This window comes from Salmo salar, chromosome 08 (assembly GCF_965601325.2).
Source record: "Salmo salar chromosome 08, fSalSal1, whole genome shotgun sequence".
Classification (NCBI taxonomy): Eukaryota; Metazoa; Chordata; class Actinopteri; order Salmoniformes; family Salmonidae; genus Salmo; species Salmo salar.
In genome coordinates this window covers 4,507,501-4,515,000 of record NC_138298.1, presented here as the reverse complement: position 1 = coordinate 4,515,000, position 7,500 = coordinate 4,507,501, and the positions used below count along the sequence as shown (strand labels likewise).

At 39.3% G+C, this 7,500-nt stretch overlaps 8 non-coding genes across 8 annotated transcripts; all 8 read left to right on the top strand.

Moving 5' to 3' along the window:
• Positions 1-10: 10 nt before the first annotated feature.
• On the top strand, positions 11-129 carry LOC145883152 (5S ribosomal RNA). Its single transcript, XR_014394725.1, has one exon. It is a non-coding gene; the product is annotated as a 5S ribosomal RNA (ribosomal RNA).
• A 139-nt stretch (positions 130-268) lies between these two features.
• Positions 269-387, top strand: LOC145882617 (5S ribosomal RNA). The gene has a single exon (XR_014394185.1). It is a non-coding gene; the product is annotated as a 5S ribosomal RNA (ribosomal RNA).
• Positions 388-526: 139 nt separating this feature from the next.
• LOC145851895 (5S ribosomal RNA) lies at positions 527-645 on the top strand. Its single transcript, XR_014373747.1, has one exon. It is a non-coding gene; the product is annotated as a 5S ribosomal RNA (ribosomal RNA).
• Positions 646-1,054: 409 nt separating this feature from the next.
• LOC145851172 (5S ribosomal RNA) lies at positions 1,055-1,173 on the top strand. The gene has a single exon (XR_014373022.1). It is a non-coding gene; the product is annotated as a 5S ribosomal RNA (ribosomal RNA).
• A 139-nt stretch (positions 1,174-1,312) lies between these two features.
• Positions 1,313-1,431, top strand: LOC145886044 (5S ribosomal RNA). The gene has a single exon (XR_014397628.1). It is a non-coding gene; the product is annotated as a 5S ribosomal RNA (ribosomal RNA).
• Positions 1,432-1,840: 409 nt separating this feature from the next.
• On the top strand, positions 1,841-1,959 carry LOC145856901 (5S ribosomal RNA). Its single transcript, XR_014377792.1, has one exon. It is a non-coding gene; the product is annotated as a 5S ribosomal RNA (ribosomal RNA).
• A 139-nt stretch (positions 1,960-2,098) lies between these two features.
• On the top strand, positions 2,099-2,217 carry LOC145882615 (5S ribosomal RNA). Its single transcript, XR_014394183.1, has one exon. It is a non-coding gene; the product is annotated as a 5S ribosomal RNA (ribosomal RNA).
• Positions 2,218-2,356: 139 nt separating this feature from the next.
• On the top strand, positions 2,357-2,475 carry LOC145884172 (5S ribosomal RNA). Its single transcript, XR_014395751.1, has one exon. It is a non-coding gene; the product is annotated as a 5S ribosomal RNA (ribosomal RNA).
• Positions 2,476-7,500: the final 5,025 nt, after the last annotated feature.

Genomic DNA, 7,500 nt, shown 5'->3' with positions numbered 1-7,500 from the left:
ATTGTTTCTCACTTACGGCCATACCAGCCTGGGTACGCCCGATCTCGTCTGATCTCGGAAGCTAAGCAGGGTCGGGCCTGGTTAGTACTTGGATGGGAGACCGCCTGGGAATACCAGGTGCTGTAAGCATTTTGTCCACGAGGGTGTGCTCTTGCACTATTTCATCAGCAACACTGCCTTGTAGTAAGCATTTAATGATGAATTGACTAAATGTCTGTTTTATCAGACTCACTTTGACTATATATGTTGTAGCAAGAGATTGTTTCTTGCTTACGGCCATACCAGCCTGGGTACGCCCGATCTCGTCTGATCTCGGAAGCGAAGCAGGGTCGGGCCTGGTTAGTACTTGGATGGGAGACCCCCTGGGAATACCAGGTGCTGTAAGCATTTTGTCCACGAGGGTGTGCTCTTGCACTATTTCATCAGCAACACTGCCTTGTATTAAGCATTTAATGATGAATTGACTTAATGTCTGTTTTATCAGACTCACTTTGACTATATATGTTGTAGCAAGAGATTGTTTCTTGCTTACGGCCATACCAGCCTGGGTACGCCCGATCTCGTCTGATCTTGAAAGCTAAGCAAGGTCGGGCCTGGTTAGTACTTGGATGGGAGACCGCCTGGGAATACCAGGTGCTGTAAGCATTTTGTCCACGAGGGTGTGCTCTTGCACTATTTCATCAGCAACACTGCCTTGTATTAAGCATTTAATGATGAATTGACTAAATGCAGCTTCCTGCCTTTTTAATAGGATCAAATTTCCTTGTGTTTTCAATTAGCATCTGCCTTGTATTTATAAGACAAACAAGAATATTGTTGCTGAATGCAGCTTGTGTGTGCTTTGTGCTCCTTTGCCCTGTTCAAATGATGAAAGGAAATAAAGTTGGTATTTTATCCAACTACCTGTGCTAAAAAGTGATGGGAACAGTGTTTGTAATTTCTTCTACTTTTTCAGTGACACAAAGTTCAAGCTGCTTATCTAATTGGTGAAAATGCAATGTCTGTTTATCAGACTCATTTTAACTATATATGTTGTAGCAAGAGATTGTTTCTCGCTTACGGCCATACCAGCCTGGGTACCCCCGATCTCGTCTGATCTCGGAAGCCACGCAGGGTCGGGCCTGGTTAGTACTTGGATGGGAGACCGCCTGGGAATACCAGGTGCTGTAAGCATTTTGTCCACGAGGGTGTGCTCTTGCACTATTTCATCAGCAACACTGCCTTGTAGTAAGCATTTAATGATGAATTGACTAAATGTCTGTTTTATCAGACTCACTTTGACTATATATGTTGTAGCAAGAGATTGTTTCTCGCTTACGGCCATACCAGCCTGGGTACGCCCAATCTCGTCTGATCTCGGAAGCTAAGCAGGGTCGGGCCTGGTTAGTACTTGGATGGGAGACCGCCTGGGAATACCAGGTGCTGTAAGCATTTTGTCCACGAGGGTGTGCTCTTGCTCTATTTCATCAGCAACACTGCCTTGTAGTAAGCATTTAATGATGAATTGACTAAATGCAGCTTCCTGCCTTTTTAATAGGATCAAATTTCCTTGTGTTTTCAATTAGCATCTGCCTTGTATTTATAAGACAAACAAGAATATTGTTGCTGAATGCAGCTTGTGTGTGCTTTGTGCTCCTTTGCCCTGTTCAAATGATGAAAGGAAATAAAGTTGCTATTTTATCCAACTACCTGTGCTAAAAAGTGATGGGAACAGTGTTTGTAATTTCTTCTACTTTTTCAGTGACACAAAGTTCAAGCTGCTTATCTAATTGGTGAAAATGCAATGTCTGTTTATCAGACTCATTTTAACTATATATGTTGTAGCAAGAGATTGTTTCTCGCTTACGGCCATACCAGCCTGGGTACGCCCGATCTCGTCTGATCTCGGAAGCTAAGCAGGGTCGGGCCTGGTTAGTACTTGGATGGGAGACCGCCTGGGAATACCAGGTGCTGTAAGCATTTTGTCCACGAGGGTGTGCTCTTGCACTATTTCATCAGCAACACTGCCTTGTATTAAGCATTTAATGATGAATTGACTTAATGTCTGTTTTATCAGACTCACTTTGACTATATATGTTGTAGCAAGAGATCGTTTCTTGCTTACGGCCATACCAGCCTGGGTACGCCCGATCTCGTCTGATCTCGGAAGCGAAGCAGGGTCGGGCCTGGTTAGTACTTGGATGGGAGACCCCCTGGGAATACCAGGTGCTGTAAGCATTTTGTCCACGAGGGTGTGCTCTTGCACTATTTCATCAGCAACACTGCCTTGTATTAAGCATTTAATGATGAATTGACTTAATGTCTGTTTTATCAGACTCACTTTGACTATATATGTTGTAGCAAGAGATTGTTTCTTGCTTACGGCCATACCAGCCTGGGTACGCCCGATCTCGTCTGATCTCGAAAGCTAAGCAGGGTCGGGCCTGGTTAGTACTTGGATGGGAGACCGCCTGGGAATACCAGGTGCTGTAAGCATTTTGTCCACGAGGGTGTGCTCTTGCACTATTTCATCACCAACACTGCCTTGTATTAAGCATTTAATGATGAATTGACTTAATGTCTGTTTTATCAGACTCACTTTGACTATATATGTTGTAGCAAGAGATTGTTTCTCGCTTACGGCCATACCAGCCTGGGGGCGCTAATCCTTGATTGGAGAAGTGACGACAGGTGCGAGTAATTGAGCTGTGAGTGTTTGCTTGAGAGTGTTTGCTCGAGAGCTATTTTCGTTTCTTTTTTGGATTTTGCAATATAATTTATTGTTTTTTCATTTGGATAGTTTTTAGTTTTGTTTAGTTTTCCCCCCCTGCAGTTTTGCTGCCTGGGGGAGGTTTTTTTGCTTTCATTTTTGATTCACAATGACGGACAACATGGCAACGACAAACGGAACGGACAAAGACAACGAAAATGCGCAACGGAAGGAAAACGAAAAAGGAGGAATGAAATATGGAAAAGAATACACGGTGGCAATTGAGTTGGTGGGAGAAGAAAAGGTGACGACGATGGAATTACTACGAGCAATTAAGGAGACGTGTGGAGAGGTGGTGGGATGCCGAATGAAAGGAGATAAGAAATATGAAATTACGATGAGAAACGGAAAAGGTAAAGAACGGCTAATGGACGGTATACGGATAAAGGACAACAAGATACTGGCGAGAGATGTGAATATTAATGAATTGGTGGTGTCTTTTATGAATCTACCGGTATATATAGAAGATAAAGTGATACTGGACAAGTTGAGAAGCTGGGGAGTAACGGCCGTATCGGAGATAAGGAGGAGAGTTTGGCCTGGAACGGAGGTGGTTGACGGAACAAGTTAAATTTACGGAAAAAGTCACATCATTGCCATATTCCACAAAAATTGAGACGCTGGAAGGAGCTGAATACTTCAGGGTGATCCATGACAAGCAGGTCAGAGTTTGTCGATTGTGCATACAACCTGGGCACATAGTTAAAGATTGCCCTGAATTCAAGTGTTTCAAGTGCGGCAATCAAGGCCATTATGCGAGAGAGTGTGTCGGAGAGAAGGAAAGGAATGTTTGTGGTAGATGCAGAAAGAGATTGGCGGAATGCAACTGTGGAGAAGTTATGACTGAAGAGGGGAGTCAAGTACTATTCGAGGAAGCAGTTGTATTGTCGGAAGAAGGAGAAGAAGATGGAGGAGATGATGTGGTGGAAGGTGGAGAGACGGAGGAAGGAAGAAGGGAGAAGAAGGAAGACCAGAAGATTAACGAAATTGGGAGCAGCATGGATTCAGAAATAAGAAGATGGAGTTTTCAGGAGGAGGGGGGGAGTGGACTGGGGGGAAACTCGGGGGACTCACAGGTTTTAGGGGAAAGCACAGCACAAACAAGTAACTCGGGGGGTGAAGAAATGGAGAGGGTTTTAAGTTTAATGACAATAACAGAGACGGGTATGAACACGGGGAGCACAACGACGACAATATATGAGACGGAGATGAACGCGGGGAGCACAACGAACATTCCAGAAACGGCGATGAACACGGGGAGCACAACGACGACTACACATGAGACGGAGATGAACATTCCAGAAACGGCGGAGAACACGGGGAGCACAACGAACATTCCAGAATCGGCGATGAACACGGGGAGCACAACGGACGAGGGTGTAAAGAAGAAAAGTTGGCTGGATGAAATGGACTTGGAGGAGATATCGGACTCGGATGATGGGGAAAAGTTTGAAAGAATGAGAGGAGGATACAGGAAGAGGAAAGCAGCGGAGGGGGGGGAGAGAAAGGGTGGAAGAGGAAAGAAACTGGATAAAAGGTAGAGGATAATGAAATTATATTTTATAATTTTATTATTTATTAGTATGGTCACAATAATGTCGATAAATGCGAATGGGTTGAGAACAATAGGAACATTTAATAGAATAGTACACATAAAGAATTCTGATATTTTATGTATTCAAGAGACGCACTGGGATAATATGTGTGTTTTAGAAGTACAGAAAATATGGAGGGATTTTATTTATGTAAACAATGGTAGGGGGAATTCATGTGGGGTTGCAATTTTAATAAGGAAGGATGTAGTAGAAAATGTGAAGAAGATATATAATGATAATAATGGGCGGATTTTAATTTTAGACTTTGAGTATATGAGTAGGGTTTTTAGGATTATAAATATTTATGCGCCGAATAATGAAATAGAGAGAAGGAATTTATTTTTAGAATTAGCGAAATGGTGCAAGGGAAACTGTATTTTAGTTGGGGATTTTAATGTAAAAATGGATAGACTAGATATGACAAGGGGAGCTATTTTTAGAAGTGATGTATCTAGGGGGGTTTTAAGGAAAATGATGGTTGAAAACAATTTAATTGATATATGGAGGGAGGAGAATCCGAATAAGAGAGAATTTTCTAGAAGGCAGGTGGTTTTAGGGGAATTGAAACAGACACGGATAGATTTGGTTTTAGTAAATGAAGGGTTAAGGAATTTTATGAAGGATATTAAATATATTTTTACAACTTTTAGTGATCATGCTGGGTTAACATTTTCGGTGGGGTTAGATAAGGAAAGGAGAGGGGGGGGAATATGGTGTATGAATGCAGGGTATCTAGGTGATGAGGAATACGGGAAACAACTTAAATCTTTGATAGAAGATGAAATGGAGGATAAGCAAAAAGGGAATGATAAGTGCAAGTGGTGGGAAAATGTTAAGGAAAAAATAAAAGTTTTTAGTATTAGATATGCAAGGAAGAAGAGGAGTAGGATGATAAGAGCAGAAAATTATTTAAGAACAAAATTGAATGAAGAAATGAAGAAATGTGATAGTGATCCTGATTATACTATTGAAAGGTTTTTAGATTTAAAAGCAAAATTGAGCAAATGTGAAATAGAGAAGTGTAAGGGTGCAATTATTAGAAGTAGGGCAAAATATGTTTTATGTTTTTTCTTGGTTTAGAAAAAACTAAACAGACGAAATCATATATTAGTGAGATTGAAAATGTAAAGGGTGAAGTGGTAAATGATTATGTTGAAATATTAGAAACTGTACAGAATTTTTATAAGGATTTATTTAAGAAAGGGGAGGTGGAGGAGGGGTGTGTAAAAGAGATTTTAAGTAGTGTGGATGTGCAAATTGGTGTTGAAGATAAGCAAATGTGTGATAGGAAGATAACAATGGATGAAGTGAAAGATGCAATTAAGGGTTTACAAATAAATAAAAGTCCTGGAGTAGATGGACTAATTGCAGAGTTTTATAAAATGTATGAAAGTATTTTAGCACCTATTTTATTAGAAGTATATCAATATATGGAAGACAATGATACTGTTTCAGATTCCATGGTGACAGGGCTGATATCGATTTTATATAAAAATAAGGGGAGCAAACTGAAACTAGAAAATTATAGGCCAATTAGTTTATTAAACTCAGATTATAAGATTTTAGCTAAGATACTGGCAAATAGGATGAAGATGGTTTTAAATGATATTATAGCACCTACACAAAATTATAGTGTGCCTGGAAGAGATATAGCAGATACCATAACTACACTTAGAGATGTGATAAATAAAATGAATAGTGACAAGATGGGGGGGATTGTTTTAAGTATAGATTTTAATAAAGCTTTTGACAGGGTGGAACATGATTTTATGTTTAGGGTACTGGAAAAGTATGGGTTTGGAAATGGTATAATAAGATGGATAAAATTATTATATAGAAAGGCTAAAAGTAGGGTTAAATGTAATGGGGTTTTAACAGATTCTTTTATTCTTGAGAGGTCAGTGAGACAGGGGTGCCCTTTATCAGCTTTATTGTTTGTTTTATCGGTAGAACCCTTAGCGGCATACCTTAAAAAAGATCATTTTATAAATTGTGTAGAGACTCCGCAAGGAGGTTTTAGTTTAATTCATCAATATGCAGACGATACCACAATTACAGTCAGAGATGAGGGAAGTGTTAAAAGGGTGATGGAGTGTTTTAAAGTATATGAGAAAGCCTCAGGAGCTAAAGTGAATATGGAAAAGTCAGTAATAATGTATGTTGGGAAGAATAATGAGGGGACTTTTCCTTTTAAGGTGGTAAATGATTATTTTAAGGTGTTAGGTGTGTTTTTAGGGGTGAAGGAACAAGAAGCTAGGGATCTGACATGGAGTGGGGTTATAAATAAAGTTAGGAAGGTAGTAAATATGTGGAGGGGGAGGGCTTTGAAATTAAAAGGGAAAGTAATTGTTGTAAATTCCTTGCTGATGTCAATTTTTATTCATGTCATGAACGTTTTAGATGTACCAGAATGGGTTTTATCTGAAATGAATACGATTTTAGTTGATTTTTTATGGGATGGGAAAGGAGCGAAAATTTCTTTTAAAACATTGATTGCAGGATATGAGGAGGGGGGTTTGAAGTTGGTGGATTTAAATGTAAGGAAAAAAGCAATTAGAGTTAAAATGGTACGGAAATATTTATATGGTGAACTAGATTATGGATGGAAAAGATTTTTTAAGGAGTATTTGCAGGAGGTTGGGAGGATGGGGGACAATGGTTTATTGATGTGCATGAAAAAAGAAATGTTAAGTAATATACCATTGTTTTATAGAGAAGTGTTTGAAGCTTGGGGGGAGTTTTTACCAAATATTTATTATGAGTGTACCATTTTAGACAATATTTTAAATCAGCCAATTTTCTTAAATCCCAAGATACAATATAATAATAAGATGTTGTTTTGTAAATATTTTATGAGGGCTGGGATGAGACAGATTGGGGATATTTTATACGAGGTCATTCCAGGGTTTCTTACTGTACAAGCGATCTATGATAATGTTTGTGAAGTAGAAGATGAAATAAGTAAAACTACAATAGAAAATATGTATAAGAGAATTTTAGGGTGTATTCCTGAAGAATGGGTGCTTTTAATAAATACAGAGGTGGTTGAGAGGGCTAAGGGTTTACCGGTTTTATATTATGAAAGTAATGGGGAGAAACATGTTTTATCAGGTTTGAAAGTTAAAAAGATTTATGAAAAATGTATTTTAAGAGAGA